The 26,397-nt window shown below is 42.7% G+C and overlaps 1 long non-coding RNA gene across 1 annotated transcript in view; it reads left to right on the top strand.

Moving 5' to 3' along the window:
* The window catches only part of LOC120638738, a 396,554-nt gene that overhangs the window by 196,271 nt on the left and 173,886 nt on the right, over positions 1 to 26,397 (top strand). The gene's annotated exons all lie outside the window — the stretch shown is intronic.

Genomic DNA, 26,397 nt, shown 5'->3' with positions numbered 1-26,397 from the left:
GGACCGTCTCTATCTGTTACCGATTTGTCCATTCCAAGCGCTTAGTCCAGTGCTCTGCACATAGTAAGCGCTCTATAAATACTATTGAATGAATGAAGCTTGACTCCCCATCCCCCGTTACCCAGAGGGGTTGGAAACATTTGGTCTGAATTGATAGAAAAAGAAGAGAAAAATCAAAGAGCTATTTTATCCCCACCAGCAAAGTCACCCACGCCGGGCAGCAGCGGCACGGGAGAGAGTCGAGGGCGCAGACTCGAGTTTACTGCGCGGAAGGAGGCAGTGGGAAGCCACTTCTGGATTTTTTACCGAGAAAACTCTCTGGATCCACTACCAAGAATGATCGCAGTTTGGAGAGCGACACGTTCTGGGAGAGATGCGTCCGTGGCGTCGCTACGGGGCGGAAACGGCTCAACGGCCTAAGACAAGGAGAGGCAGCTCGGAGGGGAGAAAGGCAGTGTGGCCTAGTGGAAAAAACACGGGCCTGGGAGTCCGGTATATTCCAGGCTGCGCCACTAGCCGGCTGTATGACCTTGAGCCAGTCACTTAACTTTTTCTGAACCTCAGGTTCCTCATCTGTAAAATAGGGGAATCAATGTCCATTCTCCCCACTACTTAGACTGCGAGAGCTCTGTGGGATGAGGACCGACTATCTTGTGTCTACCTTAGGTGTTAGCACAAAGCTTGGCACGTATTAAATACATTACACATATTACTAGCATTATTCATATTATCGTTAGGGTTACATCTGCACCTGGAAAGTTCAGAGGTTACCAACTTCTTCCTTCATCCTGGATTCACCCACATTTTTCCCATCCCCTTCGGTAGACAGTGTAGCAAAATGCGAATATCAGAAATGACTAACCAGGCCAAAGTTATCGCACTCTCTGAGGGCTTCATTAAGCATATTTGAAATGAATAAATAGTTCTTTGTTTAATAATACCTGCGTTTCATAGAAAGAACCAAGATAATATTTATTGTTCATAATAAAGTAGGCACAGAGTTATTTTGAACACTTTAATGGTACGTTACACCGTTAGGTTGTAGAAAATAAGAAACGAAAATCAAGAAAAGCTTATAAATTTTACTTAATCAAAAATAATTGCACTGAATATGACAAATTTCAATATTTATTTGAGTATTCACTCATTGTAATTATTAATTCTGACAAAAGAGTGATTAAATTTATTAGTATCTTTTTCGGGCTTCTAAATTGCTAATTTTTTTCCTCCACCATGTAGAAAATTAGCATTATTTAATTGAACATCATTATGCCAATAACATCCATTTTTATGATTCTGCCTCTTGTTTTCTGAGATTATTACATTATAGTAATTAAACATTTTGATTTTTTTTTTCCAAAAACTAAGCCGGAAAATGTGTTGACGGTCAAGAACGAGCTGAAATTAATCATTAGGAGGGTAAGCTAATATATATCAGAAGAAAATTAATTAGAGCTCTTATATACCCTTGTGTGGAACAGTGGCTGATCTGATGGACCCTGAATAATTTAAAACCCGGAGGATGAAAAAGCGAAAAATCAGCATCTTTCCAGTGAGCACCTGAAGGAGGCTTGCTCAATTCCAAGCAGAAATCGGACAGGCATTTGTATAAGCGTAAAATCAGTGGCCTCTTGGTTGGGATTCTGTCTCCGGTGTTAACGGGAAAGTCCGTTATTGGGCAGGGATAGTCTCTCTCTCTTGCTGAAATGTACATTCGGAGCGCTTAGTACAGTGCTCTGCGCATAGTAAGTGCTCAATAAATATTATTGAAGTAACAGAAAGTGTGGAGGAGTCTCGTGATGGTGAAAACACCGAGTGGCCACTCTCTACGACAGCCTTACACCAACGGTCGCCCCGTCGGAGTTGTAGTGTGGCTCAGAGGAAAGATCCCGGGCTTGGGGGTCAGAGGCTATGGGTTCGAATCCCGGCTCTACCACTTGTCAGCCGTGTGACTGTGGGCAAGTCACTTAACTTCTCTGTGCCTCAGCTACCTCATCTGTAAAATTGGGATGATGACTGTGAGCCACACGTGGGACAACCTGATTATCCTGTATCTACCCCGGCGCTTAGAACAGTGCTCTGCACATAGTAAGTGCTTAACAAATACCAACATTATTATTATTATTATTATTATCCATTAGCCCTAGTGAAAGGCCAACCCAGTAGCCCAATACCCTTGTCTTTCCCCCAGATAACTCTGTAATCCTGTTACAATAATAATAACTGTGGTATTTGTTAAGATTTTACTCTGTGCCCGGCACTGTACTAAACCCTGGGATGGATGCAAGCTAATCAGGATGGACACAGTCCCAGTCTCATGTGGGGCTCACGGGCTCACTCTTCATTTTATAGACGGAGGCAGGGAAAAGTGAAGTGACTTACCCAAGGTCATACAGCTGACAAGTGGTAGAGTCGGGATTAGAACCCCTGATGTCTCTGACACTGAGGAACCCTGCCTTGGGCCTCGAATATCCTTATATTTCCCTTCAATCGACCCCACTTTTGCTCCCGTAATGTTTCACTCACACGTGAACCTGCCAAAATTTCTTGAAGTACTAAATTTGTTGGATGATGATTCTTTCATTCAATTCTGTTGTATTTATCGAGTGCTTTCTGTGTTCAAAACACTTTACTAAGTGCTTGGGAGAGTACAATATAGCATCAGACACATTCCCAGCCCACGGTGAGCTCACTTTCTAGAGGATCTCACAGGAGAAAGATGATGTAAATTTTGGGGGCCTGCCACTTTGAGCAGAAGTCTAAATACTCTACCCCCAATTCTTTCCCCTAGGAATAGTATTGGTGGTAATGGTATTTATCGAGCACCTATTTTGGTATTTTTTACTATGTAGGAAGCGCTCTTTTATGCCCTGGAGTGGATAGAAATTAATCAGGTTCGACACAGTCCCTGTCCCACGTGGGACTCCCAGTCTCAGTGGGAGGGAGAACAGGTGAGATGTGAGGCCCAAAGGATTTAAGCAATTTACCCCAAGTCACATAGCAAGCAATTAGCTGGGATTAGAATCCAGGTCCTGTGATGCCCAAACTCTTTGCACTAATCCATGAACCCTGGGAAAGTACAACAAAACATATGACATATTCCCTGCCCATAAAGCACTTACCCTCTAAGCTCTATGCAGATAATTCCCAAAACTCCATCTCCAGCCCTGACTTCTCTCCTTCCCTGCAATCTTGCATTTCCTTCTGCTTTCAAGACGTATCTCCTCGGGTGTGCAGCCAAACCATGTCCAATCAAACATGTCCCATTGAAAGGCCAACCCAGTCGCCCAATACCCTTGTCTTTCCCCCAGATAACTCTGTAATCTTGTTACAATAATAATAATAATAATATCTGTGGTATTTGTTAAGATTTAACTCTGTGCCCGGCACTGTACTAAACTCTGGGATGGATGCAAGCTTATCTTCCCACCCAAATCTTGCCCTCCCTCTCTCTTTCCCATCACTGTAAACACCAGCAGTACCCTCCTACCCCACAAGCCTATAACCTTGGCATTGTCCTTGACTCATGTCTCACATTCCACCTACATATTCAGTCTGCCACCAAATCCTGTCATTTCTCCCCTCACAGCATTGCTAAAAGCTGTCCTTTCCTCTCCATCTAAACTACCACCGTGCCAATCTAAGCACTTATCCTATCCTGCCTTGACTGGTACCTCTGGGCCTCCTGTCTCTCCCCATTCCAATCTTTCACTCTACTGCAGGGATCGTTTAGTGGCAAAAATGTTCAGTCCATCTCTCCCTACTCCTCAAGAACCTCCATAACTGCCTATCCACCTCCGCATCAAACAGAAACTCCTCAATGTTGGCTTTAAATCAGTCGGTCGCCTCTCCCCGTCCCGCCTCACCTCGCTAATCTCCTACTCCAGCCCCATCCACACACTCTTGCTCCTCTAGCCACCGGAATACTCACTTGTGCCCCAATCTCATCTATGTCACCACCTTCCCCTTTCCCACATCTTCCCCTAGCATGAAACTCTCTTTCCTTCCATATATGACAGACCTCCATTCTGTCCACCTTCAAAGCATCGTTAAAGTCACATCTCCTCCAAGAGGCCTTCCCCCATTAAGCCTTCTTTTTCCCTGGCTCACTGTCCCTTCTGCACCGTACCTCAATCTGTAACCTCCGGACACTTGATTTCTCCCACCGCCCCCCCAACCCCACAGCACTTATGAGCACATCTTCAGATTATATATTGTAAATTATTCATGTTAATATCTGTCTACCCCTATAGACTATAAGCTCATTCCGGGCAGGGAACGTTTCTGCTAATTCTGTTGTACTTAGTACAGTGCTCAGCCCATAATAGGTGCTCAACATATACTGTCGATCGACTGATAATTGAGGAGATCCAACCTTGGTTCATTCTTGATTGTCTTATTTTTTTTGGATAACTGGTTCGATTTCCTGATCACAGTTGACATTTTCTTCCCAGTAATGCCCGAGCTCAAACAAACCGTAAGCACAGTGCTTGCGGAAAAAGTATCCTTGGTCCGCAGAGTTTTCTTCATGACTCAGAGTTAGCGAAGACGCTCTCAGCCCATTAAATACAGCGCCGATTATGTTCGTCTCGCCTTGTCACTAAATCTTCCTTTTTAGCATTTCTTTGCTCCGTTTTATTTGCGTGGTTGGTTCCCTGGGCATGGGGCCCAGGCTGGTTTAATTTGTGTTTATGACTCTGTGTAGAGAACAAAGTGCTGGTCCTTAGGTGGACATTTTACGAATCATTATCTTGGGGAATCGGGTAGCAGATGTGAAATGTTTCTACATGGGCTTCAAGTCTGGTTTGGTCACTGGAAGTCAGTGTCTGGCTACTAGACAGCTTGCTATAGTGTTCTGAACGTGGAAAAAGCCAACGGTAAACATCACCGAAAAGTATTGATGGTGTAGAGGATAGGACGCAGGCCCGGGAATCAGAAGGTGCCGACTCCACCCCTTGTCTCCTGTGGGACCTTGAGCAAGTCACTTCACTTCTCTGGCCCTCAGTTATCTCATCTGTAAAATGGGGATTGAGATTATGAGCCCCACATGGGTCAGGAACTGCATCCAACCGATTTGCTTGTATCCCCCCTCGCGCTTAGTAAAGTGCCTGGCATATAGTAAACACTTAACAAATGCCATGATTATCACTATTATTATTATGATCACTGATTGATAGATGCACTGAGTTTTTGCACCATTCACTGGCAATGTTTTCCCGCTACGTTTTGGCTAATGAATTGGGGAATGCTCGTTTAACGACACGACCCCGTCGGTGGCTACAGAAAGCTGTGGTGTCAGAAAGTACAGGTGACGTTGGGCACAGTGAGTAGTTGCAAGCAATCTCCGACCAGGGCACAGTGAGCCCACCCACCTCATGCTTGCAGAAATCCGGGTGTACATGCTCTTACTTGGAGAAATCAAATCTAATAATAATAATTGTGGTATTTGTTTAGTGCTTACTACGTGCCGAGCATTGTTCTAAACACTGGAGCAGATCCAAGATAATCAGGTTGGACACAGTCCATGTCCCTCATGGGGCTAACCGTCTTGATCCTCATTTTACAGATGGGTTAACTGAAGCACCCGAGAAGTTAAATGACTTTCCCAAGGCCACACAGCAGACATGTGGCAGAGCTGGGATTAGAACCCGTGACCTCTGACTCCCAGGCCCGTATTCTTTCCACCAGGCCCTGCTGCTGCAACTTCTTCAGAAAATAACTATCTCTTTATTCAATCTCACATCTCTTTTTAAATACCGTTTGTATGTAAGCCCCTTCTATGGCATGAATTGCTTCAGCCAAATCTATGTAATGTACTCTCCTGTGCTCTGTGCCTAGTAATTGCTCCATGAAGACAATCAATGGACTGAATGATTATAACTGTTCTTAAATAAAGCAGGACAAATATAGACAAGAGGGATGGGGATGAACCTGACTATCAAGAGGAAAAATGCCGAAATTATCTTGCAAAGAAGATTGAAATGAAGCAGCGTGGCTCAGAGAAGCAGCGTGGCTCAGTGGAAAGAGCCCGGGCTTGGGAGTCAGAGGTCATGGGTTGGAATCCCGGCTCTGTCACTTGTCCGCTGTGTGACTGTGGGCAAGTCACTTCACTTTTCTATGCCTCAGTTCCTTCATCTGTAGAATGGGGATGAAGACTGTGAGCCTCACGTGGGACAACCTCGTTCCCCTGTATTTACCCCAGCGCTTAGAGAAGTGCTCTGCACGTAGTAAGCGCTTAACAAATACCAGCATTATGGGGAAGCAGCGAGCTCAGTGGAAGGAGCCTGGGCTTCAGAGTCAGAGGTCATGGGTTCGACTCCAGGCTCTGCCACTTGTCATCTGTGTGACTGTGGGCAAGTCACTTAACTTCTCTGTGCCTCAGTTCCCCATCTGTAAAATGGGGATTAACTGTGAGCCTCACGTGGGACGACCTGATTACCCTGTACCTACCCCAGCGCTTAGAACAGTGCTCTGCACAAAGCAAGCGCTTAACAAATACCAAAATTATTATTATTATTATTATTATTACCTCCCTAGTGAGCTTTCAGAATAGAATGGAGCACTGATTGACACCCTTATAGACTCTAAGCTTGTTGTGGGAAGAGATTGTCGCTGCTTATTGTTGTATTGTACTTTCCCAAGTGCTTAGGACAGTGCTCTGCACACAGTAAGGCACCATAAATACGACTGAATGAATGATTGATTGTACTAAAGAACACAAGGTTTCCCGGACTAATAGTAAATCTGAATTGCTTCTTCCTCTTACCCAAAGTCATTTTATTGTCTGTTCCCCCTACTACTTTGTAAAGTCCTTGAAATCAGGGGATCATATCTACTAGTACCCAGCACTTAGAACAGTGCTTGGCATGTAGTAAGCGCTCAACACATGCCTTCATTACTATCATTAGTATTTTGTACTCTCCCAAGCTCTTAATACACCACTGTCCACATTGTTGGAGATCAATAAATGCTATCAATTGATTGATTGAATCATATTTCCCCTCATCTATCTTCAGCACCATAGTATCTTAATTCTAATTCTAGAAGCAGCATAAAGATAATGATGTACGAGGTTGGCGGTAGAAATATTTCTTTGTTTACATGATTTCAGGCAGTATTTACCATTCTGGCACAGAAACAAATCCAACTTCGAACTTACAAATGAAGTCAATTATACATTAAAACCATTAGAAGAAAAATATCAATTTTGTAGTCATTCTTCATATAACGTTGCATTTAAAACGTTTTAGCAGATGGGAAGCATATTTCATATTCAGCATACTTCTGCACTCAAATGCTTTTTAATCCCCTCAAATTTTCAAACTATCTTTAACAAAACACGTCTTTCTTTACTGCAAATGATACGAATATTTCCAGGGACTCGCACTCCCTAGTTGAACGTGCAGCTGGCATCAAAATGGGATGACTGCATGGAAAAGTTCTCGATTTCAAATTTCAATGCGACGGAGGGGATACATAACCCTTCTGTTAAGGGCACGATGTCATTTTGGTATTTGTAGACGTGAGATCCGAATGTCATTATTAGCTGGGGGTATATTCAGAATCTGTAAATGAAAGATGCTACCTACTTTCAGGGAGACCGACAAGAAGGGCGTGGGCAATTAAAATCAATCGACTGGTGGCATTTATGTCGCTCCATTGTCCGCTGAACCAAGCATTTGAGGGAGAAAAATTAAGTAGACATGGTGAAATCCACACCCGAATTTCCATCATTCTAGCCAGCGGTTCTTTAAATATCACCATTCATCTAGATTAAGAAGTCTCAATACTGACTTCTTACCAGGTCTCTCTCTGGCTTATTGCCCGGCGTTGTCCCCGTCAATAATTGAAATGGTCAGAAGGTTAGCAGTGAGAGAGTGAGAGATGAAAGGCAAACTGCAGACCTGCATGAACCACGGTCTCTAAATCTTTGCTGTCCCAGTTCCATTAATTAATCACATCTGGTTGACTTCCCAATCAAATCAAGTTAGAAAAACAACTTCATATTTCATGTCATGCCTTCCAATGATCACAACTAATTTCTTGTCGTAGCATCTCAAAATTACTGGGTAAGGGGAAAGAGGGGTATGTTTCTCCCGAGTTAAACGAGAGAGTGAGAATTATATGAACCAAGTTGGCGTTCGCATCTACAACAGCCAGGATCCCGTATCACAGTCAGACAGTGAGGCTAATAGATCCACTACAGATGGAGTGTCCATTAAATCATCATACTGACAAGTGATTTTTTTTTTTTTAATCAAAGTAACACTCGGGTTCTTTCAAACTATTTTTTTTGAAAAACATAGATTAAATTAGCATTGTTCAAAATAATATTCTGATTTCAACTTGGGAAACATTACACTGGTGAATCTTCATAGATTTTTGATGAATACCCCATTAAGAGAACAACTCAGTCAGCTGCAGAATTGTTTATAATCTTAATGCTTTTTAGGCTGCAGTGAAAGAGTCATAATTTCATTCCATTTAAACCAGAGAAGTACAGAAATAACTGAAGGACATTCAAGGAAAAGACAATTCCATTTCTCTCGCTCGCGGTATATTTTATCTCCGAGAGTGGTTTTTGTTAGCTTATTTCTCAAAATGATGTGTTTCATAACATCTCACCATAAAGTTAAAGATTCCCCCCCCCAAAAAAAAAACCAAACAATTCCTTTACTTAATATATCTGTGTTGATTTATGAGACAGATAGCCCCTGCGTGCAGAACATTGCATTAAGCAATTGGGGGAGTACAGTAGACTACACAAAGAGCCACTAAAGAGCTTGCAGTCTAGCAGGGAGACAGATGCAAAGTGATCACAAATAGAAGGATAAAGGCCATTGGAAAGATGAATATGAGAGATGAGTAAGTTCTTTGTATTTTATGATGATGATGATGATGATGGTGTTAAGCGCTTACTATGTGCCAAGCACTTGGGAGAGTACAACAGAATCGGTGCGCCTGTTCCCTTCTCACAAGGAGCTTACGGTCTAGAATATGAATAGTTGCACACCATAAGTTCCTTAATTTTAATGGTACTTGTTAAGCATTTATTAGGAGCTAGACACGAAACTTGGGTATATATAATCAGGTTGGACACAGTCCCTTCCCACCTGGGGTCCACGGTGTGAAACAGAGGGAAGATGATATAAACCCCGTATTCCAGTTGAGATAACTGAGGCACAAAGAAGGGGAACGACTTGCTCGGAATCATACCGCAGACAACTGGCAGATCTGAGATTAATAATTATGGTATTTGTTAAGAGCTTACTAGGTGCCAAGCACTGTTCTAAGTGCTGGGGTAGTAAAATTAATAAGAATGTTAGTATTTGTTAAGTGCTTACTATGTGCAAAGCACCTTTCTAAGCGCTGGAGGGAAACAAGGTGATCAGGTTAATCCCCATTTTACAGATGAGGGGCCTGAGGCACAGAGAAGTGAAGTGACTTGCCCAAAGTCAAACGGCTGACAAGAGGCGGAGCTGGGATTAGAACCCACGACCTCTCACTCCCAAGCCCGGGCTCCTTCCACTGAGCCAAGCAATCAGGTTGTCCCACGGAGGGCTCACAGTCTTAATCCCCCTTTTACAAGTGAGGTAACTGAGGCACAATGAAGTGAAGTGACTTGCCCAAAGTCACACAGCTGACAAGTGGCGGAGCCGGGATTAGAACCCATGACCCCTAACTCCCAAGCCCGAGCTCTTTTCACTAAACCACGCTGCTTCTCTGCTAGCGCAAACTCCTCTCATTCTCATTTCATTTTTTTATACATCCATTTCAGTCAAACAGTCTTTTGTATTTATTGAGCGGTTATGGTGTGCTGCGTGCTGTACTAAGCATTTGGGAAAGTACGATATGATTCCATCACAGTTCGTTCGTACTACTTTCTGCTATATCCTCCTCCTAATTTCCCTATTTGTAAATACTCCTTGTCTGTATTCCCCGTTAAATTGTAGTCTCCTTAAAGGCAGGGATTCTCCCAAGCATTTAATTCCCAGCCTCTTTCTACTAAACTGTGCTCTTTCCCTGTGGGGAAGTTCCTTCTAGACAGAGATTGTGTCTACCAACTCTGCCGTTTTGAACTTTCCCAAGCACCTAGTACAGTGCTCTGCACGTAGTAAGTGCTCAGTGAATGCCGTGGATTAATCAGTGGATCGATTTAAAATATAATGATGATGTTGGTATTTGTTAAGCGCTTACTATGTGCAGAGCACTGTTCTAAGCACTGGGGTACATACAGGGTAATGAGGTTGTCCCACGTGAGGCTCACGGTTTTCATTCCCATTTTCCAGATGAGGTAACTGAGGCACAGAGAAGTGAAGTGCCTTGCCCACAGTCACACAGCGGCCAAGTGACAGAGCTGGGATTCGAACCCATGACCTCTGACTCATTCATTCATTCAATAGTATTTATTGAGCGCTTACTATGTGCAGAGCACTGTACTGAGCGCTTGGAATGAACAAGTCGGCAACAGATAGAGACGGTCCCTGCCGTTTGACGGGCTTACGGTCTGATCGGGGGAGACGGACAGACGAGAACAATGGCAACAAATAGAGTCAAGGGGAAGAACACTCCAAAACCCGGGCTCTTTCCACTGAGCCATGCTGCTTCTCATAATATGTGACCTCTACCTTCATGCAGCTTGCAATATAGAGATGGTCACTAAAATAAATTAGAGACAGGAGGTGGGTAGGGCATAATATATATCTATCAGGGCAATGGGAGTTGGCATCTGTGTGTCTTCTATCTGATTGCCTTGATGATCTGACTTGATTGGCTTGTATTTACCCCAGTGGTTAGTATAGTGTTTGGCACATAGTAAAAACTAAAATTTTTATTGCCCTATTTATTTTGTTAATGAGTTGTACATCCCCTTATATTTATCGTGATTAATTTGTCTTGTTCTTTGTCCGTCTGTCTCCCCTGTTTAGACTGTATGCCTGTCTATGGGCAGGGATTGTCTCTATCTGTTGCCGAATTGTACATTCCAAGCGCTTAGTACAGTGCTCTGAAAATGTTCATTAAATACTATTGAATGAATGAATGAACAAATAGTATTATTATGATATAATACATTCCCCCATCTTCTCCCATTACATGAACACTCCACACTCATCTGTGTGTATATGGTTTGTAAGTATACGTATTTTGATTTGTTTATACATTTATATATTTACTTTTTATACATCCATTTCATCCTGGTTCATTGGTACTGCTACCTGCTATATCCTTCATTCTACTTTCCTTAGAGGTACATAGTTCTAGTCTGAATTTCCCATTAGATGGTAAGCGCCTTGAAGGCAGTATCCCCCCATGAATTTAGTTCAGGGACTCGCTCTCAGGGATACACGATGGGGGGGAGGGGGTTCCCTCTTCAAAGCCCTACTGAGAGCTCACCTCCTCCAAGAGGCCCTCCCAGATTGAGCTCCCCCCTTTTCCCTCTGCTCCCCCTCCACCCTCTGCTCCTCCCCCTTCCCCCTTCACCTCCCCTCAGCTGAGCCCCTTTTCCATGTGCTCCCCCTTCCTCATCCCATCCTCTGCTCCTCCCCCTCCCCTCAGCACTGTGCTCGTGTGTATATATTATTTATTACCCTATTTATTTTGTTAATGATATGTACATCCCCTTGATTCTATTTATCTCGATGATGTTGTCTTGTTTTGTTCTCTTTTACTCTGCTGTCCCCCCCATTTAGACTGTGAGCTCGTCACTGGGCAGGGACCGTCTCTCTCTGTTACCGATCTGTCCATTCCAAGCGCTTAGTACAGTGCTCTGCACATAATAAGCGCTCAATAAATACTACTGAATGAATGAATGAATGAATGCTAAGGTGCAAACCAGAAGAGAAAATAGTAGAATCTGCCAAATAGCGGGATCCTGGCCCTGAAAACCCCATTCGCTCTTAGTACTTACTTGATCAAAATCACAGACTTTTTATTCATTTATATTTTTATGGTACTTGTTAAGGGCTTACTATGTGCCAGCCACTGTTCTAAGCGTTGTGGTAGGTACAAGCTTAACAGGTTGGATGCAGTCCATGTCCCACCTGGGGCTCACAGTCTTAATCCCCATTTGACAGATTAGGTAACTGAGGCACAGAAGCGTCAAATTACTTGCCCCAAAGTCACAGGGCCGACAAGTGGCACTGACACAAGCAGAGAAGAGCAGAGAAGGCTAGATTAGAACCCACGTCCTTGTGACCCCCCCCCCACCCCAGGCTCATGTGTTATCCACTAGAGAATGCTGCTTTCCTAACATGGCATTCTTTACTGGTTCCTCTAATGTTGGTATTTGTTAAGTGCTTACTATGTGCCGAGCACTGTTCTAAGCACTGGGTTAGATACAAGGTAATCAGGTTGTCCCACGTGGGGCTCACAGTTAATCCCCATTTTACAGATGAGGGGACTGAGGCACCGAGAAGTGAAGTGACTTGCCCACAGTCACACAGCTGACAAGTGGCAGAGCTGGGATTTGAACCCATGACCTCTGACTCCCAAGCCCATGCTCTTTCCACTGAGCCACGCTGCTTCATGTACAGACATTTTCAACTAACGACAATAACTATAATTATAGTATTTGTGAAGCGCTTACGATGTGCTGAGCACTGTTCTAAGCATTGCGGGGGATACAAGGTAATCAGGTTGTCCCACGTGGGGCTCACGGTCTTAATCCCCATTTGACAGATTAGGTAACTGAGGCACAGAGATGTTAAGTGACTTCCCCAAGGTCACGCAGCAGATTGGAGATGAGAATCCAAGTCCTCTGACTCCCAAGCCCCTGCTCTCGTCACTAGGCCACGAACTGGTACGTCATTTCCCCGGAGTCTATTTTGGGGGAGGGAGGATTAAGGCGGCATTATCTGAAACCAAAAGTACCGCTCTCCCTCAAACATGTTCCAACCTCCAGTCTCTGCTCGGAAACATTCGTGCGTTCCGCTTAGGTGCTATCACTATTTATAATGTGCGAAACAGCTCCGCTCTTGCAGCGGCATTTAATGTAGGTACAATCTGCTTCTCGACAGTTCTCCAAAGAAATCCCAGGCAGGGCTGGGAATGAGCCAATTCCATATTATATTTAACTTGGTATTTTTTCCCCTACCGAGCGAGTCCGCCTAATAGTAATTGCAATTACTCCATCTCAGCTGCATAACAGAAAAGAAAACTCGTCCTACTTGCGAGGTTACAGTTAAGAAAATGTGGTAGTTTTTTTTGTTTGTTTGGTTGCTCTTCTGGGGAGGATTTTATGGTTTAATTTCAGTCGCGTATTGTATTAGTCGAATAAAATGCATTAATGGGTTTTCTGTGTGTGTGAATAGAGGACAGTGTATGAGCGAGCGAAGAAAAACAATTAAGGAATATATGCATAATTCTGTTACTTTAAAATTAGGGGAGTTATGAAATAGCATAATTGCCCCAAACTTTAGTTAAATTCAAAAATAATTGAATATTAGCAACTAGAATATTGGCTTTAAAAAAAAAAACAGTGTGAAAAAGAAAAGGGAAAATGATATGAATTATTTGTAAAAAATGTTAATTAGTTTGGCTGAATTTTAATTGCAAAGAAAATTGTTCCTCCTAATGCATTTTACCCAGTGAGATATATGATTCATTGTCCAGCTTTCCATTGCTGTAGAATAGAGACGTTTCTGTGACTTTCTAGCTGCGGCAGTGGCATTTCGCTTTCTCACCGGGTGTTTTTGGAAAAGATTTCCGACTCACACAATGACTCTCCATTCTGTTTTAGCTGACGCTCGGTGCTCCATGCAGACCTTTGTTCAGACCTGGATTATGAGAGTAAAGACATTCATTCGAACTTTCTCAGCAGAACAGCCACTCTTTCTAGTCTAATGTGGGGATTTGGTTTTCCCATCAAAACCCGAGAGTCATTGATCATATAAACGTTCGAAGGATGTAGCTGAATTCTCCTTTCCGAGCGCTTAGTACAGTGTTCTGCACACAGTAAGCGCTCAATAAATGCGACTGAATGAATGAATCGTGAGCCCTTTATACAAAAATAAAGTGTGTGATCTCGTCAGCATGGATTGTAATCAATCAATCAATCGTTAGCGTTGGTTGTCACGCTGCTGAGGAGCAGCGGGTCCTAGTGGGGACTCCGAGACTTGGGTTCTCATTCTGCCTTTGTCCCCCGCCTGGAGGGTGACCTTGGGCAACTCATTTAACTTCTCTGTGCCTCTGTTTCCGCATCTGTAAAATGGGGATGAAATACCTGTTTTCGGGAGTGTGAGTCTCACGCAGCCTGGCATAGTGAATAGAGCCCGGACCTGGGAGTCAGAAGGTCATGGGTTCTAGTCCCAGTTCTGGCACTTGTCTACTGTCTGGCCTTGGGCAAGTCACTTCTCTGCGCCTCAGTTACCACTTATGTTAAATGGGGGGTTAAGCCTGTGAGCCCTGTGCAAGATACGGGCTGTGTCCAACCTGATTTCCTTGCACCCACCCCAGTGTTTAGTACATGCCTGGCATATTCATTCATTCTTTCATTCAATAATATTTATTGAGCGCCTACTATGTGCAGAACACTGTACTAAGTGCTTGGAATGGACAAATTGACAACAGATAGAGACAGTCCCTGCCCATTGACGGGCTTACAGTCTGCTTAATGATTACCAGAATTATCATTATTATTATTACATGGAAGGGAGACTGCATCTTGATTGATTTTATTGTATCTAGCCTAATGCTTGTCACAGTGTTCTGAACACTACTAGTATTATTATGACTTATTGAGTGCTTACCTTATACAGAGCACTGTACTGAGTGCTCTGGAGAGAGCGATAACATGAGTAGTCACCTTTTCAGTCCTCAAGAAGCTTCAAGAATTATCAGAGACCCAGAGAGTTGGCCATCCAGCCATTTTTTCTCATCATAATGTGTTGCAAAACTTCACCACCTGAAGATACTGATTTTGGGAGAGAGCTGTCAGACTAAGCACTCTTGAGTAGTCTGTGGATTGGCTGAGCACTTAACACTAAACTTTGGAGTTTTATTAAGCAGCAGGCAAAGGCTGAATGGAAAAACCGAATGAGCCACTTAAGGAGTAGGCACATATTTAGATTACAGAGCTCTGCAGAGTACATGATTTCTTCTGGGGACTAGATGGGGTCTTGAACGAATCCACACAGACTCCAAAGATGCTTTTCTACCGGGTGAATTGGTTTGGCTATGACAATTCATGTCAGTTAAAATATTAGTTTTAGCAGTTTCAGTGAAGCCTCGAGTGTCCTTCCCACTCAGACCCACACAAGTATCATTTTCATCTGCTGTTCTCTTTTCTAGCAGGTGAATTTGAAGTGTTCTCAAATGATGTCATCGAGGGTCTTTCCCTCTCTTAACTGTGATCATCGGGAAATTGCACACCTGACCGGAGAGAGCAGACAATTTCAGAGTGTCATTCTTGCCTCAAGTGCTCAAATCCTTTGAATTGCATCAAAAGAGCTTGTTTAAGGCAACAATGGGCCGGAGTGATTCTATTTTTGGAGAATGACTGGCAACCTCATGTTCTTCTCCACAGTACTTATTAGTTGAGTTCTGTTCAAACAGTCTTTAGCGAATGTAAAGCAGAGCAAATAACCAAAAAAAAAAAAAAAATCTGTTCAGGGAAGGCGTTCTTCATTAGTAAAAATCATAATAATTGTGGTATTTGTTAAGTGCTTACTCTGTGCTGGCACTGTACAAAACAATGGGATGGATCCAAGCAAATTGGGTTGGACACAGTCCCTGTCCTGCATGGGGCTCACCGTCTCAATCCTCATTTTCTAGATGAGCTAAGTGAGGTACGGAGAAGTGAAGTGGTTTGTCGCAGATCACACAGAAGACAAATGACAGAGCCAGAATTAAAACTCCTATCCTTCTCACTCCCAGGCCCGTGCTCTGCCCAATGTGCCACAGTGCTCTCACAGTGGCATTCAAATGTACTTTTTTTTTTCATTTCCTGCTAATAACAAAGTGCACAGATGGATTTTAATTGAATGTTAATATTTTGGGAAGGAAAATCAGAGGTTCTTCCCAACTATTTTATCCTCACGCATTCACCCCACAATGGCCCCTCTCAGCTCATACACTTTTACCTTGTCCATTAAATGCCAGATCATCCATTCTTTAAACACTGCCTGCCTTGGATTATTAGGTCTCGACTTTAGGCTAGTTCACTGTCCCAAAAAGGGAAATTGTTGACACTATCCTCCCTATATAGTGCATATCTTAGAGATGGGGACTATCAGCAGAATTATTTTGGGGCCCCCTAAGAAGCTACACATAAAACAAATTGAACCTATTCAGTGACCCTTTGTCTGCTTCTGAGATTACAAATTGAGGGTTTTGGGTTTTTTTTTTTGTTTTTGGAACAGTATTTCAGGTCCATTACATGTAAGGGTAGAGAAGCAGCGTGGCTCAGTGGAAAGAGCACAGGCTTTGGAGTCAGGGCTCATGAGTTCGAATCCCAGCTCTGCCACTTGTCGGCTGTGTGACTGTGGGCAAGTCACTTAACTTCTCTGTGCCTCAGTTCCCTCATCTGTAAAATGGGGATTAAGACTGTGAGCCCCACGTGGGACAACCTGATTCCTCTATGTCTACCCCAGCACTTAGAACAGTGCTCGGCACATAGTAAGCGCTTAACAAATACCAACATTATTATTATTATTATTATATTAAGGGTAAAGAGAGGGAAATGGGTTTAGAATAAAAGATGGTCAACCTGGTTTTCCCTCACTTAAGGGACTACGTTCTAAACTAAAGAGATTACGTTGACATTCTGAAATTTCTAATTACGATCATGAGATTATCACCATCACCAGCAGAACTGTATAAGAATAAAGTGTTGGTTGTGGATGCTAAATAGATAGATAGATAGATAGATAGATAGATAGATAGATAGATAGATAGATAGATAGATAGATAGATGCATCATATCTTTTAAGCGCTTACTATGTCTCAATCACTGTTCTAAGTGCTGGTGTAGATACAAGTTAACTGGGGGCCGTAGTCCCTATCCCACATGGAGATAACAGTCTATGGGGTAGGGAAAACAAGTATTGAATCTCCTTTTTACAGGGAAATTAAGTGACTTGCCCAAAGACCCACAGCGGCCAAGTGGCAGAATAGGGTCCTCTGGCTGCCAGGACTGCACTTTTCCAGTAGGGCACACTACTTCCAAAAAAGGAGTGCTCAGTAAATACAAATGATCTATTGGTTGTCAAGGATTGTGTCAACTAACTTAGTGGTACTCTCCCAAACATTTAGTACAGCGCTCTGCACATCTTAGGTGTTGAATAAATACACTTAATTGACTGCTTAACAATATAAATTTGTACCTAATCCATTAGGCCCCAAATCTTTCTACTCCTACATCGATGACTACAAACATCTACAAGAGGTGCTGAAGTGATCAGAGTGCTTGCAGATAAAGTTTCCAAGTCTCAGATATGAGATCTGTTTCTTCTGTCACTCTCCCCCAGTTTCAAGTCTGCTGCTTAGCCTCTTGTCTAAATGATTAAGGAAAATATTGGGTGAAAATATTATAGTTACCTAATTTAAAACAGTTCAATCTTAATCCACGTAGCACACAGCACTCATTGTATCCTCCTGACATCCCCCAAAGATAGGTCATGCAGGTAGTGATGAGAATGTTTTTTATTCTCCTTTTTTCAATAAATGTGCTGATTTCTAATCTCGTAATACCTCCCCAGTTATACATAAGTTTAGAAATAATGACCAATGGTTCAGCTTTGAGACTCTCTCTCATCCCTTCTCTGTGTCAAATCCACAGAGTGCCAACCTGGTCTAAATTGAGTTGTGCTGAGAGTTAATATAGATTGATTAGTAGGGATTCCTGGAAGGGCAATAAAAATAACTCCAAGCCCGGAAGACTGGATTCAGGAGGTAAGATGGGAACACCCCGATTCTTTTCTCATAAAAACTGCAACAGGAATTGTTTTTCTCGAATGCTGTTGAACCACTCTTACAATTAATCAGTCATTCATATTTACTGAGCACTTACCTAATACACAGCAATGACCTAAAGATTTGGTATAATTAATCAATCATATTTATTGAGCACTTACTGCGTGCAGAGGCGGTATGACATAATGGATAGAGCACGGGCCTGGGAATCAGAAGGTCATAGGGTCTAATCCTCACTCTACCATTTGTCTTCTATGTGACTTTGGGCAAGTCACTTCACTTACCTGGGCCTCACTTCCCCCATCTGTACAATGGAGATTGAGACTGTGAGCCCCATGTGAGACAGGGACTGCGTCCACCCGATTTCTCTGTATCCATCCCAGCCCTTATCATTAAAACCTAACAGAGTTGGTAGACATGTTCTCTGCCCATAACAAACTTACAGTCTAGAGGGGGAGGAAGACATTAAAAGAAACTAAATGAATAAATAAAATAATAAAAATATAATGAATGTAGAAACAGCATGACCTATTGGAAAAAGCACAGACCTGGGAATCTTAGAACCTGGATTTTAATTCTGGTCTTTCCAGGTGCCTACTATGTGACCTTGGGGAAGACGATTAGGATCTTTGGGCCTCAGTTTCCTCACCTGAGTACCTGTTTCCCCTTCCCTTTAGTCTTTAGAGCCCCATGTGAGACAGGGACTGTGTCTGCCCTGATTATCTTGTATCTCTACTCCAGCACCTAGTACAGTGCTTGAGAGTGGGAAGCACTTAACAATATCCAAGTTATTATTGTTTTTGTGGTCATCATCATCATTAGGAAAAAGACACCATCCCTCCACTCAAGGATCTTAGAATTTAATGGGAGTGACAAACACAATAAGAAGGAGAAAATAATGAAAAGATGGATAGGTGAATAAATGAAGACACAGAAGCCTCTCTTGCAGTCATCCAAGTGCTTAGTAGAGCACACTGCACAGAATATGGGCTCAATAAATACTGTTGATTGATTATTAATTGACATGTGCCCAGAATCTTCAAAGTTCTGTGTGTTTGGAAGTGTTGAGTTATGGTTGGGGAGGCTATGAACAAGGGAGAAGAAAGTAGAGAATTAATCAGAGCCCCGTATTAAGTGCTTGGGAGAGTGCTTAGAGTTGTAGACAAATTCCCTGTTCAAAGCCATCGGCTGTGCTATTTTAGCTAAGGCTTCCCTTCCTACCGTGATATCCCTTTTTTATTTCTCTTGTGGTATTTGTTAAGCGTTTACGATGCCCCAGAAACTGTACTAAACATTAAGATGGATACAAGGGAGTCACGTTGGACATAGTCCCCGTCCCATATGAAGTTCACAGTGTTTACCACCATTTTGCACATGAGGTAATTTAGGCACAGAGATATAAAGTGACTTGACCAGGGTCACACAACAGAAGAGTGGTGGAGTAGGGATTGGAACCCAGGTCCTTTCGACTACCAGGTCTGGGCTCTATCCCTAGGCCACACTTCTTCCCATGTGCCGCTATCACCACTTACAATTATTAGGTTCAGTGAATAACCTTGTATTTTTCCTCAGTGATCGAGGTGGGGAAATTATGCAGGGAGGGTATTATGTGAATTAATATGGGATGTTCCTGTTATTTCTGTAGAGGAATCAAATCTGCTACTAGGATATGTAAAATAATGTAGCAGGTACCAACTTTAAAGCCCAAATAGGGATTCTGAGGTTGATTGAGCCGTCTGAGGGATTCTAGCTAAGAAGATCCCCAAGGATCTCTGTAAATGAACTGAAATGGCATAGCCCCAGGTGAGTACCCTGAAATTAAGGGGAACCACGCACAAACAGAATGGAGTAATCTAACATCAGAAGAAAAATATCTGCCCTACTTGAAGAATAGACCAGGGGCTCTCCAACCTTTCCCCTGCTTTTATGATTTGTTATTATTTTCATTTCTCTTTAGAATTCGCACTTGGCTTCTTGTGCCTTGGTTTTTGGGGAGACGCAATTTGCCTTCCTTAATTAAGCCCTCTTTTCCCTGGCTCCCTCTCCTTTCGGCATCATCTAGGCACTTGGATCTATATCTTTTAAGAACTTGATATTTACCCCAGTCCCAAACCACTCATGTCCACAGCTTTATTTATTTTCCTGTCTGTCCCTCCCCCCCCCACTAGATTACAGGCTCACTGTGGACAGGGAACGTGTCTACCACCTCTATTATATTATACTCATCCAAGTGCTGAGTACAGAGACCAGCACACCATAAATTCTCAGTTAACACCATGTTTGATCCATTGATTTGCCCTCTGAGATAATTGCTTAATGTTCCCTGCCATTAGCAACCATGTTCTTAAGAATTTTTTTATGGTGTTTGAGTTGTTAGATAGTTTGCTTGGAAGTAATAGCCTGCCCTATAATTGTTTTAGTTACCTGATATCCAATTTTACCTTTGCTATATCACTTCCAAGCCCTTGAGGCCTGCCTACCATTTTATATTGAGGAGAGTCTGGAAAAAACAAATAATCATAATAATAATGTTGGTATTTGTTAAGCGCTTACTATGTGCCGAGCACTGTTCTAAGCGCTGGGGTAGACACAGAGGAATCAGGTTGTCCCACGTGGGGCTCACAGTCTTAATCCCCATTTTACAGATGAGGGAACTGAGGCACCGAGAAGTTAAGTGACTCACCCAAAGTCACACAGCTGGCAAGTGGCAGAGCTGGGGTTCGAACCCGTGACCTCTGACTCCAAAGCCTGTGCTCTTTCCAGTGAGCCACGCTGCTTCTCGAAGCATGCAGGGGACATTGGTTGAAGTCTATGTCCATCAGAAAGGGTGTCAGTGGAGTCATCCTACGGGACAAGAGGGTCCAAAGAAGGTTGGAACTGTGGGAGTTCTAAAACAAAGAATGTTGTAAGGATTAATCTCTAAACTTCCCCCTTTATAGTCCCTAGCTACTACTCCAGTGCAATGCCTAATAATACTAAAAATAAGAAGAAGAATGATTGTGATATTTGTTAAGCATTAGACTGTGAGCAGATGTCGAATATGAAGCAGGAGGGGTTTCCATTAAAGAAGCGGGACACAAGTAAGAGGGCAGGGGAGAGATAGACGAGATTGAGGTACAGCGAGTAGGTTGGGGTTAGAGCCGCGAAGTGTGTGGGTTGGGTTGTAGTAGGAAATCAGGGATTCCTCCGCAACACTTAGATTGACACTTCCATAGAGAGGGATGGAAAGCTGGTTGAAAGTCCCCCTCTTATAAAGAGTCCAGATCTAGATCATCATGATTTACAATCCAGTCGCTCAATTCTTCTGTCAATTAATTTTGAAACATCATCGGTTTTCTCATAATGATGATGACGATGGCATTTGTTAAGCGCTTGTTGTGTGCCGAGCACTGTCCTAAGCGCTGGAGGGGAAACAAAGTAATCAGATTGTACCACGTGGGGCTCCCAGTCTTCATCCCCATTTTACAGATGAGGTAAACTGAGGCACAAAGAAGTTAAGTGACTTGCCCAAATTCATTCAGCTGACAAGCAACTGAGATGAAATTAGAACCCGCGACCTCTGACTCCCACGCCCATGCTCTTTCGACTGAGCCATGCTGCTTACTCGTTGCTCTCCAAAATATGGATGGCGCATTAGCTCCCTTCTGAAATTTAGGTCTCATTTTGCATAAGAGAATTAAAATATTTTTCAGGGGTATTTCTTTCAACCCTTTATGTTCCTCCCCGAGTTTTGGGAGGTGCTTCTTTCCTTGGCCTTCCTGCTCAAGATTCATGGTCATAGCAAGATGATGACGACGATGATGGTAAGTTGTTAGGGGCTTACTATGTGCCAACCTCTGTGCTCACCACTGGGGGAAATAGAAAGTCATCAAGGTTGGATCCAGCCCTTGCCCCACGTGGGGCTCACAGTCTTAATCCCCATTTTACAGATGAGATACATGAGGCACAGAGAAGTTAAGTGACTTGCCTAAGGTCACACAGCAGCCAAGTAGCAGAGCCTGCGTTAAAACCCAGGTCCTTCTGACTCCCAGGCCCAGGGTCTATCCACTAAGTCATGCTGCTTCTCTTCAGCGTCATGAGGTCAGGTGGAAAGAGCCTGTGAAGACTTAGTCCCAGTCCCGCCACATACCTGCTGTGCAACTTTGGGGAAGCCACTTGCCTCTCTGTGCCTCCATTTCTTCATCTATAAAGTGTTAATAGCAAGAGCTGTTCCCTGGGCTGTTGTGGTGATAAGTATTTTAACCTATGTGAAAGGCCCTTGGATAATGAAAATCTCTTTACCAAATCAAGTTTTAATTTTAATACGTTTTAGTCTGATCAGAAAATTGCGTGCTTCACTCACGTTTTCACCACTCGGGGAATTTCTGTGACTTTCCACTCGGATGAGAAACTGCCGTGAAACGGTAATCCACATCTGACAAAATCCGTGTCTTCTGTCACTGGTTCCTTTTAACTGTCTCTCCCGGGCCCCAATACTGACATTCGATCTGTGTTATCGACCTAATTGTTTGTCTTCCTATCTTAGGCAATCCACCCATCATTCTCAATCTTAGCTTTCTTGCACATTTTCTTCCATGATTTTCATCTGGGATTTATTGAACGCCAGTTCAGTAGAATCATTCCTCTTGATTTATCTATTCCATATTCCCTTTGCTTTTCTCACACAGCTCCGAGCCCATCCATATCGGTGGCTTTCATTTTCAGTATATTTCTTTCTCAATCATGTGCTTCTTCCAGTCTATTTTAGCTCCCATCCATTCATTCATTCATTGGGTCGTATTTATTAAGCGCTTACTGTGTCCATCTTCCCCTTTCTATTTACCCAGAATACCCTTCAGAAACTATACCCTGTCAGGGATTCAGCATATACTCTGTTTCATTTGAACATATGCCCGATTCTCTCCTCATTCCTAGAGGACCTTGTTATCCCTATGTCGTGGAGGTTGACTTCAGAGAAGCTAGAAGGGGAGGAATTCCTTGGTCCGTCAGTCGATCAACCAGTGGAATTTATGGACTGCTTACCTCATGCAGAGCACTGGACTGTGACTGTGAGCCCGTTATTGGGCAGGGATTGTCTCTATCTGTTGCCGAATTGTCCATTCCAAGAGCTTAGTACAGTGCTCTGCACATAGTAAGCGCTCAATAAATACTATAGTTAATGAGATGTACGTCACCTTGATTCTATTTATTGCTATTGTTTTAATGAGATGTACATTCCCTCGATTCTAGCTACTGCTATTGTTTTTTTTTTCTGTCCGTCTCCCCCGATTAGACTATGAGCCAGCCCATCAATGGGCAGGGACTGTGTCTATCTGTTGCCGATTTGTACATTCTAAGCGCTTAGCACAGTGATCTGCACATAGTAAGCACTCAATAAATATTAGTGAATGAATGAATGAATGCTCGGAATATAAGAGAGTTGGGAGAATGCCCTCGACAAGCTTACTGTCTGGAAGGAAAGACAGACATTCATATAGATAGCTTATGGATATAGACAGGCATTAAAATAAATAAATGATGTATGGATATATAAATAATCTAAGGTGTGGCCTGCACTTTTCCAATATCATAAGGTGGCATCTAGTATCACATTGACCCTAAGTGGTATATGAAGTGGTTGGTAGAATGAAGGGTCCTCATTCTTCATGTCTGGTAGTGGTGGCTTTCTTTGATCAACCAGTGGTATTTACTGAGGTATTTATTATGAGAGAACAATATTAATTATCCACAATTCCTGCTCTCAAGGAGTGTATAATCTAGGGGGAGAGTCAGACTCTAAAATAAATCACAGACAGGAGGAATCAAGAAAGGATATATGTACTTAAGGGCTATAGGGTGTTATGAATATATACGTGACTAGATTTAAGCTCTTTGACTAGACGGCTAACTCCTTGAAGGTAAGTGGTACGTCACTATTTCTTTTGCACTTTCCCAAGCAGCTAGTGGAGCGCTCCACAACGTAACGTCGCCTAGTATAAGTTTTTGATGAAGAGGTGGTGCAGTAGCCCCAGAGTGAGGGTCATGGGAGATAATGTGTGGAATTTAGAAATGAATCTGGGAAGGGATGTGATTTCAGGAGGCCACTGAAAAAGGGAAGAGTTGTGGTTGATCAGATAGGATGAGGGAGGGAGTTCCAGGCACTGGGAAGGGGGTGAACAAGATGTTTTTGGTGGGACAGTTGAAAACAAGGCAGAGGTAATAGTTTAGATTGAGAGGATCGAGGAGTAGGAACTGGGACGTGTTCGGGAAAAGGACTAGATAAGAAAGAGAGGGAGAAGGCCTTGTTTAATTTCCCATGTTTCTTCTTTCCCAACACTTAGTACAGTGCTCTGCACACAACCAATGGCCATAGGTTTCTGCTGGATGCAGAGATATTTTGAGGTGTTTTTTTTTTTTTTTAAAGGAGAAACGTGCAAAATGATAAAAGTGATCCAGGCAACAGAGTGAGGACTGGCGAGAGATGAGATTGGAAGCCGGGAGATGAGAAAGAAGGCAGATACAGTCTCTAAACTGGGTGTATGACGAGTCCATGGTGGTTGTTGGATTGGCAGAGACGAAACATATCCTAAAAATGTTTTGGATAAAGGATTGATTTGATTTTGTGACAGACCCTAAAAGGAGGAGTGGGAGAAGTTGAGCATCCCACCAATTCATTCATTCAGTCATATTTACCGAGCGCTTTCTGTGTGCAAAGCACTGTACTAAGTGCTTGGAAAGTACAGTTCAGCAGCAGAGACAATCCCTTCACAGTCTAGAAGAGGAGAGACAGACAACAAAACAAAACAAGTAGACAGTCATCAGTAGCATCAATATAAATAAATTGTAGATATATACACATAATAAAATAAATAGAATAATAAACATGTACTTATATACACAAATGCTGTGGGGTGGGGGGGTTAGAACAGAGGGAGGGAGTAGAGGCGATGGGGAGGGGAGGAAGAGCAGAGGAAAAGTGTGTCTCTTTTTCTCTTCTTCTCTCTCTTTCTTCCATCCCTTCTACAGTGAGCGTCTAGTATCTGTGCACAATATCTGGTCTGATTATCTTTCATCCTTCCCAGCACTTACCACAGTGCTCGGTACATAGTAAATCCTTTTCAACTACCATCACCAACTCACCAATATATTGAGATCTCATCCAACAAGCAGAAACAAGTCATATAGCGGAAGGGGAGTGGGGCGGAAAATGAAATTCAGCCAAATGACAGATAGACTTCATTTTCTTTTACTTTGCCTCCTCGCTTAGAAGTTATAGTTTTTTTCCCCAAACTGCTTTTTCCGTTTGTTCCATTTACGGAGGCAGTTCATTTTATACAAAATAAGAATAGCCATTTTATTTCCTGTCACTGGTAGTTGTTTTCCTGAACAAACAAAGAATATAATCACCTTATGTCTCCTTTTTCCAGCACGGATTTATTATTTATATAAAACTCATCTCTTTCATCTTCTAATATTTTTGCATCATTTCCTTTGGAGGATAGCAGGGTGATAAATACATAACTATGCCAACTGGATGGAAAAAAGCATAAATGCTAAATAAAAAAGTTTAAAGTCATTTTTAAGATTAGCTGTTTCAGGCTTCCTTCCCACCACTCCTGTCTGAAAGCCCATTACTAGCCAGGTATTAGTACATTTATGAGTTTAAATATGGAGATCATTTTGGGGTATGTTGCTTGATTCCAACAGCTTTGATCCTTGAAATTAAGTAGTGGAAGTAAATTTATCACAAATGGGCACATGCATTTCTGCTAAATGCAGTGAATCAGCCCAGTCAACAAGGGTCTCCAAACGTTTCCAGTTGAGCCCATTAAAAAGAGTGGAAAGGGGGAGTTGCCGCCGCTAATAAAACATCTCTTTTTAAGAGTGACAAAGCCCCCATGAAACTCCTGTGGCCAAATTTCCTCTTTGCTTTTTATAGGTCGTAATTCACCTAATCTGATTCTCAAAGATGTGATTTTTAGGAGGCGATGGAATGAGTCAGGTGCGCGTAGGCAAACGAAGCCTGAATATATTTGTTTTTATATGCACAAATACATATATCATCCAATCATCAGCATTTCATGAAGGGCTTCTGGACTAGGAGCCCTATCTTAAACATTTGGGAGAATACAAGAGGGTTGTTTTCCAAGATCCCTGCTTTTGAGCCAATTTTAGATTTCGGCAGACATTCTGGGTTATTCAGTGTAATAAACAAGGAGATCCTGGGCCTGCCTTGAGACTGTTTCAGAAAACTGGCCAGAAGAGGAGGCGATATATAGGTTCAGGGTACTTGTCTCAGTTTTCCGCAAATGAGGACCGATAATCAACAAATCAAAATGGAATCCAGACGTGAAGCCCACCTGGCTGCCCTTTTCTATTACGGGGTCTCCTAGAGAACTCATTCTCAACCGGAGCGTTTGAGTTTAGCACATTTCCTCTAACAACTTCTGAAATCGTTACAGCGTCCCCTGTAGAACTTATTCTCAACCCAAGCGTTCGAGTTTAGCA

Source organism: Ornithorhynchus anatinus, chromosome 12, assembly GCF_004115215.2.
Source record: "Ornithorhynchus anatinus isolate Pmale09 chromosome 12, mOrnAna1.pri.v4, whole genome shotgun sequence".
Taxonomy (NCBI): Eukaryota; Metazoa; Chordata; class Mammalia; order Monotremata; family Ornithorhynchidae; genus Ornithorhynchus; species Ornithorhynchus anatinus.
The sequence above is the reverse complement of the archived record's forward strand: the minus strand, read 5'-3'. Positions and strand labels throughout refer to the sequence as shown.